The sequence below is a fragment of the Cydia splendana genome, chromosome Z (assembly GCF_910591565.1).
Source record: "Cydia splendana chromosome Z, ilCydSple1.2, whole genome shotgun sequence".
Taxonomy (NCBI): domain Eukaryota; kingdom Metazoa; phylum Arthropoda; class Insecta; order Lepidoptera; family Tortricidae; genus Cydia; species Cydia splendana.
The window spans coordinates 18,158,349-18,167,924 of NC_085987.1; positions in this window are offsets into that span (position 1 = coordinate 18,158,349).

Here is a 9,576-nt window from a genome sequence, read left to right on the forward strand (position 1 = left end):
CACAATAGAATTAGATCTGTCAAAAAAGTATTAAAGCTTATTTACATTCGCGGCTCGTGGCGCGTCTCGTGTTCGCCCCGAGCTCGTAAGCTCGACGAGCTAATGATTACACTCTCGCCTCATGGCTCGGCTCGTTCGATTTTAAACACAAACGGCACGGTATAGGTTATAGGTTTTCGCGGGCTTGGTTTCCGCAACTCGACGTCATAATATCGCGCCTATTTTGCGTATTGGGTTGGCGGCACTATTCCTGCCAACCCAACTCTACCAAGAAGCCTAGCAGACCCTTGACGTTGCCGACGACTTCTGGGAGAGACCCCGGTGAGCCGAGGTGTTGTGCCCGGTATTTTGCCACCCCTGGGCATTCGAGAATGACGTGGGCGGCTGTCTCCTCTGCCTCCATGCACGCTCTGCAGAGGGGGCTATCTGTAACACGTAGGGTTAGTAGGTGCTTGTTAAATGAGGCGTGTCCAGTTATTGCCCCGGCTATAAGCCGGAGCTGTGGTCTCTTCAGCTGTCGAAGTCTCCGCGACAGATTGGGGTTGAGTGTCGGGAGGGCTTCCTTTGCCTGCCTGCAGGTGCCTAGGTTAGACCAGTATTGTTGGTGTTTTACCTTGGTGTTGTGTCGCAGCGTGTTCCGGAGCCAGGCATATGGCAGAGGTAGGATTGGCTCAGGTCCTGCCACCTTCAGTTCCGAGCCACCTCTCGCCAGGATGTCGGCTGCATCGTTACCTCGTGAGTTGCTGTGTCCTTTGATCCACTGCAGAGTTACGCCATTGGTGGTGCATACCTCTGACAGAGCTTTGTGACATTCGTAAATTAGCCCTGAAGTGAGAGTATAACTTTGTAGAGCTTGTAGTACTGATCGACTATCAGAGAGTATGCGGATGGGGTAGTCCATTACTTCCCTTGAGACGATTGCGTGTGCTGCCATTATAATGCCCATACATTCCGCCTGGAAGACTGTGTTATGGGCACCAAGTGGTGTCGAGATGTGTATGTTTAGGTCCTCTGAGAAAACCCCAGCGCCAGTGCCTGACCTTGTTTTTGATCCGTCCGTGAAGATTCTCAGCTCCCTTGGGTTGAGTCCTTCATGGGGTTCTTCGTGTAATTGTATTTTGTATTTCTTGTCGAAGACGAACTGCTTGGGTATCCTGTCAGTCACCGCTTCTATAAGCGGTTCCTTACCTATGGCCTCGTAGAGGATTTCGGTGTGTGGCACCCTAGGCGGTCTCCAGAGATTAGATTTTTTTAGACGTACCGCCGCAGCCAGCGCTTCTTGTTGTATAAAAAGGTGCAGCGGCGGGAGGCCCAGTAAGGCTTCCAGGGCCGCGGTTGGTGTTGTCCTCATGCAGCCCGTTGTCGCCATACAGGCCAACCTCTGGAGTCGTTGTAGTCTAGCCTCCACAATGGATAGTTTGCTGCGTGGCCACCATACTATCGCACCGTAGCTTATTATTGGTCTTATCACTGCCTGGTAAAGCCATAGAGTTAGCCTGGGAGTTAATCCCCAGGTTCTACCCACCATCCTACGACATTGCCAGAACGCGACTGTAGCCTTATCAATTTTGCCATTTAGGTGATTACTCCAATTCAATTTGTTGTCAAGTATTACCCCTAGATACTTTACCTCTGAAGATAGTTGGAGTTCTGTATTGAACAGTTTGGGAAGGTGGTAGTTTCCCAAATTGCGTTTGTTGGTGAACATTACCAGCTCCGTCTTTCGGGGATTGACTGTGAGTTCGTTGTTAACGCACCAGCGCTCCACGATGGCTAGTGCAGAGCGGGTGACATCGCATACCGTACCTGAGTGGTTGCCGCTCGTTAGTATCACTATGTCGTCAGCATAGCCGATTGTGTAGTAGTGATTGTTGTTTAATGTTGTTATGAGGTCGTTCACCACTAGGTTCCATAAGAGTGGCGATAGAACTCCCCCTTGGGGGCATCCCTTCGCCACTAATGCCTGCTGTGTCTCGCCTGTCCCAAGTTTTATGACCCTCTGGCTCAACATGTTGTTTATCCATTTGGTCATAACTGCATTCGCACCGTGTCTTACCAGTGCTGCTGCAATGCTGCTGAACCTAGTCCTGTCGAAGGCTCCTTCTATGTCTATAAAGGTTCCTAAGCACATGGACCTGTTTTTAATCGCTACCTCAATTTTGCTTACCACTGCATGAAGCGCCGATTCTGTAGACTTGCCAGGGCTGTAGGCATGTTGGTTGGGATGCAGGGGCACGTTACTCAGCACCCTCTCCCTCAGTTGCCTATCGCACAACCTCTCCAAGGTTTTAAGCATGAAGGAGGTCAGGCTGATGGGCCTGAAGGATTTGGGATCCGAGTAATCGCTTTTACCTGGTTTCGGTATGAAGATGACTTTGACCTCTCTCCACCGCTTCGGCACGTACCTGTGAGCCAGACAGGCGCGCAGAACGGTGGTCAGCTTCAAAGTGAGATGCCTCCCGCCCCATTTGAGTAGCGCAGGGAAGATCCCGTCCATTCCTGGAGATTTGAAGGAGTCAAAACTGTTTATGGCCCACTGCGTGCGCTGCGGGCTGATTACCTCATGTGTCTGCTGCCACTCGTCCTCCGACGGAGTGGTCTCCTCCTCCTCCCAACTTACTGGGTGCGATATCACGCAGTCCGGGAAGTGTGTTTGCACTAAGACCCGTTCCGCCTCCTCCGGTGAGTTGGTGAGAGAGTTGTCAGGCTTACGTAAGGATCCTAAGGTTATGGTTGAGTTGTTGGAGAGAACCTTCCTTACCCTGTTAGCCTGCATGGTGGTCTCAATGTCTGTACAGAATTTGCGCCAGGAGTTTGTGCTTCTGTACCTGAGACGTTTCTTGTACTTGGCCTTGGTGGACTTGTAGCTATCCCAGTCCCCGTCAGTGCCAGTGTTCATAGCTCTGTTTAGTTGTCTCCTCATCTTGCCTCTGAGTCTCTCCAGCTCAGGTCCCCACCAGTTGTTCTTCCTTCCACTTCTAGTTGATGGGGTTGTTAAGGGACATGCCTGATGGTAGCAGTCCAGGATGGTGTCTGTAAGGGTGCTTACCTGTTCTTCTATCTCAGCTATGCCTTCTATCCTCTGGGGACCCTCCTGCTGTTCCAGTATTGTGTTTAACCGCAGGGTGTAGAGGTCGCGATTAGTCCTACGTGGGTCCCTTCTAGGCACTGCTGAGAGTGTTTTTACCTGAATGTCGAATCGAATCCATCTGTGGTCTGAGCACGACATCTCCTCCGATACATGCCAGCCTGAGATGTGTTTCGATGCTTCTTCAGATGCTAGGGTCAGGTCAATGATTGTCCTGCTGCGCCTGTTTATGAATGTCGGTTTCGAACCTGTGTTAAGGAGGTTGAGGTTTGTAGTAAATAGGTACTCGACGAGCTTCTTACCTCTCTCGTTACCTGTTTCCATGCCCCATAGGGGGTGGTGTGCGTTTGAGTCGGTTGCCACGACGAGTTCGAGCCCCGCCTCTTCGCAGTAGTTGACCAGCCTTGTCATGTCGTGCGGTGGTGGGTCGTCCGCCTCCGGCATGTACACAGAGGCTACGACCATCTCCTGCAGGCTGGTGTCTTGCGCTCCGTGTAGCCTTATGGCGCACACGTCTCTAGAACAGAAGCTCGTTAGAGGTTGCACATGTATATCTTTAGTTGTGTATATGCAGGCCCGGGGGTTATCCGGACCCGAGTAGACTGTTAGCTTACCTCCTAAGTTACGGAGACCGCAGACAGAGCCCCTTCTGACTCACGGCTCCTGGATCAGAATTATGGCTGTTGTGTTGACCTCCAACCACTTCCGGATCTGAGCCGTTGCGGTTTCGCTGTGGTGGAGGTTGGCTTGGAGGAATCTACCACTGGGCGAAGCGAACGGCACGGTATAAGGTTTGTAACAGAATGACAGCCGAACGCGAATGTAAACAGCAAGCGCGATTCCATCGCGAGCCCCTTTGACTCGTGCCCAAAAATCTGCTCCTCCACGCCAAAGCTTCGAGCAACACCGGCTTCCGACACATCGGAAGGGAGGGGCCCAAGCGATATCTCACCGTACAAATCTTTCTGCCATTTTTCGCGGGGGGAAAGGTGCACACAGTCGCACTTCTCACACACTTACATACAAAATCCAATGTGTAATGACGACACAAATACATAGAAAATGACACACGTCAAAGACAAATCTTGCAAACCTCGATCTCATTTTGTGTACAGACGAGTGACAAGTGTCACAACACGCACACTAACACATTTTCGTTGAAGTATGTTATTGTGTTCTGAGAGATGAGACGTCGGATTTGTCGCTCGACTGATCCGCAATTTGTACTGAGCGAGCAAAATCGATAAATCCAACAATTACATGAGACTAAAATATAATAATTGTGTTTGAATGTAATTAAACGTATGATATGTAAAAAAAAATATTACATGTGAAATGTAACACTTTCTTTTTGTAAATTTGATGTCCCCGACCTCTTTTTATAACAAAAAACCGAGCAAACAGGCATTTTTGTGCAGCAGTGTTCACGCGCGCGTCTGGACTCGGTCTAGTGAAAAATCCAAGTGCAACTAGTTTTATTACCCGCGCTAGATTAGATTGACGCGCTAATCTTGTACCTCGGCAGAGGGGAAATAGTGCGAATGCCGCCTCCCTTCCGTGTTGCTCGAAGCGCCAAAGAGAATATAATCACTACGTTTTAAGAGACGGGACTTCCATACTAGCTACTTGATTGGTCTGTGTATACGAGGGCTGTTTGATAAGTACCCGTTTATGAAAAAAATAATCAGTTGTTTTTGTATATATGCATTTATTATTCTACATAGTCACCTTTTAACTCTATACATTTGTTCTACCTATATTCAAGCTTCAATAAACCATCCAAAAAGTATGATTTCGGAAAGTCATTAAAATAGGCCTCTGTGGCGGCAATGACTTCGTCATTTGATCGAAATCGACCTTCGTCTTACCACCGAGCCATTTTTTCAGGTTGGGAAACAAAAAGAAATCGCATGGGGCCAAATCTGGAGAATACGGGGGGGTGAGGCAATAGTTCGTAGCGTAACTGTGTTAATTTAGCCACACAACTCTGGACGAATGAGCTGGGGCGTTGTCGTGATGAAACAGTACTTTTTTTCTTTTTTGGGGTCGTTTGTCCTTCAACACAGCGTCAAATTCATCCAATAAAATGGCATAGTACTGCTCTGTTATCGTTTTCCCCTTTTCTAAGTAGTCAATATTTATAATACCCTGCGAATCCCAAAAAACGGTCGCCATGACCTTTCCAGCCAATGGGATGGTTTTTGCTTTCTTTGGAGCATGTTCACCCGGTAAAATCCACTGCTTCGACTGCTCTTTCATTTCCGTGGTGTAGTGGTGAACCCACGTTTCGTCTACGGTCACGAAACGACGCAGAAACTCCTTCGGGTTACGTTTGAACACGGCCAAACACTGCTCCGAAGTAGTCAGTCGGTTCCGTTTTTGCTCCTCCGTGAGTAAACGCGGCACCCACCTCGCCGATACTTTCTTCATATCCAATTTTTCTTCTAATATGTTTTGTACCCGCTCGATTGAAACGTTTACAACATCAACGATTTCTCGAAGTGTAATTCGGCGGTCGGCTAAAACGATATTTTCAATTTTCTTTACCATAGCGTCTGTAGTCACCTCAATTGGGTAGCCTGGGCGATCCTCATCAAAAACGGTTGTTCTCCCCCGCTTAAACTCGTTAAACCAGTATCTGACGGTTGTCATAGAAGGAGCACATTCATGGTAAACCGCTTGCATTCTTACTTTTATTTCATTACATGTTTTTCCTTCCAAAAACAAGAATCTAATTACAGACCGATACTGTTCTTTCTCCATTTTAACAATATTATGTTCACGCTTTCACTGAATCGCTGTCAAATGAGAAAAAAAAACAAAAGAATGCTGTTTTTTTATTATTTTCCCGCCTCTGAAAAATGGCTTAACACGGTGGTATACATATTTTCGGAAAGTGATATTAATACATTTAGAAAACGGGTACTTATCAAACAGCCCTCGTATGTTTGGTTATCCAATCATTACCAACATGTACGACAAAGAACAATAGTACCAACATAACATACTTAAATAGTGTAGTATGCTACACGCTTGCGAATTTTATCGATATAGATAAATTGGGGAGGGTTGAAACATGGGCCCCTGTCAACAAATTTCGTACTCGAAATCAGGTTAGAATCGAGTCCACATTTAAGTCGTATGTTATATATAGTGTTCTTTGAGTGGACTAATACAAGTAATACATGGTTGGACTTAAATGTGAACACGACTTTTATTTGTTAAAATAAAAATATGTATAATGATTTTTTTAATAATTTAATATAATTAATTTAAAATACATCCCGACGGTCCACAGGTAACAGAGGAAAATGTGTGTTCACCTGATTAAATGATTTTTTTTAATATATTATATTCTTGAATAATAAAATTAAGTCTTCCTTTACAACTGATTTGACCCACTGCCTGCATCTGAAAACATTTAATAATTAAAACAGACACACATACATTTTCTTATATTTTAGGTTAGAATCTTAAATAATAGGGAATATTACGCAAAACTCTGCGTAGGTAGCGCCACTACCACTATCTGTCACAATCTGGGGGTCTATCGCGACACAAGAAAATTGTAATTTCGTTATCTAACCTCTCTATCACTCTTGCATATTCGAGCGATAAAGAGGCAGATAACTAAATTTCGATTTTCGTGTTTACCAGTAGGCCCTTGTTAACAAACCGCCTTGATACATCAATGTCATAATTTATAGTCTGTGAAAATTTGACAAAAAACAGTTTAAGGCAGAGTATGTATAAGTTAGTCTATGAATTTTCTAGAGTCGGTAGTGCTACACTCTGACGGCAGAACATTGCAGTAATATCCCCTATTACTAGATTCCAAAAATATATAATTTATAATGTCCATTCCATTAATACACAGATGATAGATAATTTTCCACTAAAAATATTCGGAGCAATAATTACAGTCATGTTGTATGCATGTTACCAGGAAATTCACTCATTTTATTTTATTTACATTGATAAAAATTAGGCTGCAGTCGATATCGATACTTCGTATCGATACTTGTAGTACTAGGGATGTCCCTAGTTCACAAAAAAGCCTGCTACACCAAAATAAGGCTAAGGCCCCATTCGCACGACAGCTTAAAAAGCGTTGCGTTAAAACCCGACGTTGGCGCTTTTTTACCGTTTCCAATATTTGTGTTCATATGAACGCTTAAAAATCACTTGTGAGTCGTACTGCCACGTACGCATCTCAGCAAAGCCATACTTTATTTGCTATTACGACGTATTATTTGAATATAGCTTGAATATTTCAGGAATTTGTAAGCATAAGTTGACATTTTTAAGGTGAAGCTAATAATAATCTTGACGATTGACACCAAAAATTGAGACTTGACAGCCAACTGACAGCAGCGCCGGCGCTTTTTCAACGCTTGTGAGAACAGATACACGGATTTCCGTATGGTCTATTCAATTTGACGCCAACGCTCAACGCCGAAAATCGAACAGTGCTCGATAAAAAAGCGCCGCGCTTTAAAACCGCCTTCGTGTGAATACATACATGGTTATCCATTTGTGTCATTCAAACGCTTTTTTAACGCGCGTTGAAAAAGCTGCCGTGCGAACGGGGCCTAAAAGTATCTAAAGCAATACCTACCGGTCTTCATCTAATGGAAATTTCGCCATAAACTTCCTTTTTTGCGATTTTCGCGAGTGTATCACTTTCCAAATATTTCGCACTGAAACAACTTAGTTTTCGGTGGCATTTAAACAAAATCTATAGACTCACTGTATGTTCTTATCACGTTTGACTGTTTTGGAAAATAACGAAGGCTTTTAAAAAAGATATTGCAAGAAATACGTAAGTAAAATCTACGAACCGCCATGACAAGCAACAAAGCAATGTGGCTGACAGTTGACATGACAGATGAATAGCACTGACGTTTTATTTTGTTTTTTGGCTATGGCTAGGTCACTATAGTCCATACAAAACCTTTTTTTGTTCCTAGTTGCGTCAGCCTGCTCCACGCGAGCCAGGCGAGCGCGAGATGAGCCACGAGCCCACCGCTTACACTCGCGTCTCGTGGCTCGGCTCGTGGCTCGCACGCGAATGTAAACGTGGGTTAAAGGCCTATACAGACCATTCAACCAATTGCATGCGACTTTAAATAAAGTTTGTTAAAGGACTGTCTCATTTCAGTCATAGACAGGGAGAATCATACTATCTTTACTTACATTAGTACTAGCACCCAAAAGAAAAGGATGAGTATAGTTTTCCTGGTTCTTACTGACTGACAAATTGGTTTGACCAACTATAATTGCTATAGTTTGTCAAAGGACTGTCTCATTTCAAACATAGATAGAGAGAATCATACTAACTTTGTCTTACACTAGTACTAGTACCCAAAAGATAAGGATGAGTATAGTTTTTTTGTTCTTATTTACTGACAAATTTTTATTGACCAACTATATTTCGTGTGGAACATAATAGCCGTAACACACTACCGCACCGCACCAAGGTCATTGTGGGACGCACCCATAAGTAAGAGGGAGAAAGCGATCTCTCTTTCTCCCTCTTACTTATGGGTGCGTCCCATAGACCTATATAATAGGGACAAGACATATTGTTCTATACGTACAATTGCTTATAGAAATAGCACCCATTTTGACGGCACACACATAAATATATATCTATCTCGTTTTTACTCAGCACTGTAACCCATAGCAAAAAAAGGTGACAGTATTTCAGTACGGACATAAAGTGTTCCATGAAAATACGTAAATACCTAATGCGGCCGAAAATCCGCCATGTTTAGTCACCCAAATGTCATTGTCTGTCAGTTCAGCAGGTACTTGTCCTGTCAAAAAGTCGTGGTGAAAATTAAAATTATTAATTATCTTTCAATATTTTGCTTGTGATTGAAAATAATTGAAGCCAAATGTGAATAATTACGTCGCGAATATGCCAGTATGTAGTGTATTAGGGTGCGGCATAAGAAAACCACCAAATCAGCCATCTTTAACCATACACAGGTACGCTACAATTTACATGAAAAATATTGGTTATTGTTAATGTTCCTGGGAAATTTAAGGATGTTTCACATTATAAATAGCAAGGTTCTTCTGTGCAGTTATAGATCATGAAGTGATTGGATTTATTTAACTATATTTTTACGCTTAAATAATGTAAACATTTCAGCAAGGGTTGTACTTTATTTATCGACTTTGATATCGATATATTATGATTGCCTATTTATATTTTCTTATTTTATCAATTTTATCATGCTACCCCGCTTCAAACCAACTAAATTATCTTAATTTAATAATTAAATCATTTTTATAGCTTACCAAGAAATGAACATAAAAAGAAAGAGCTAGTGATGGAGACCCTGACCGACTCTCGGGAGCACTCGGGTCCGTGGGGTCGTTACTCCACAAGCTGCCCTGCGGGCTTTTTTATATCATTATTATAGTTTTTTTATATAATTCGACATTAAGAGACCATATACATATAGTTGTAATTTATA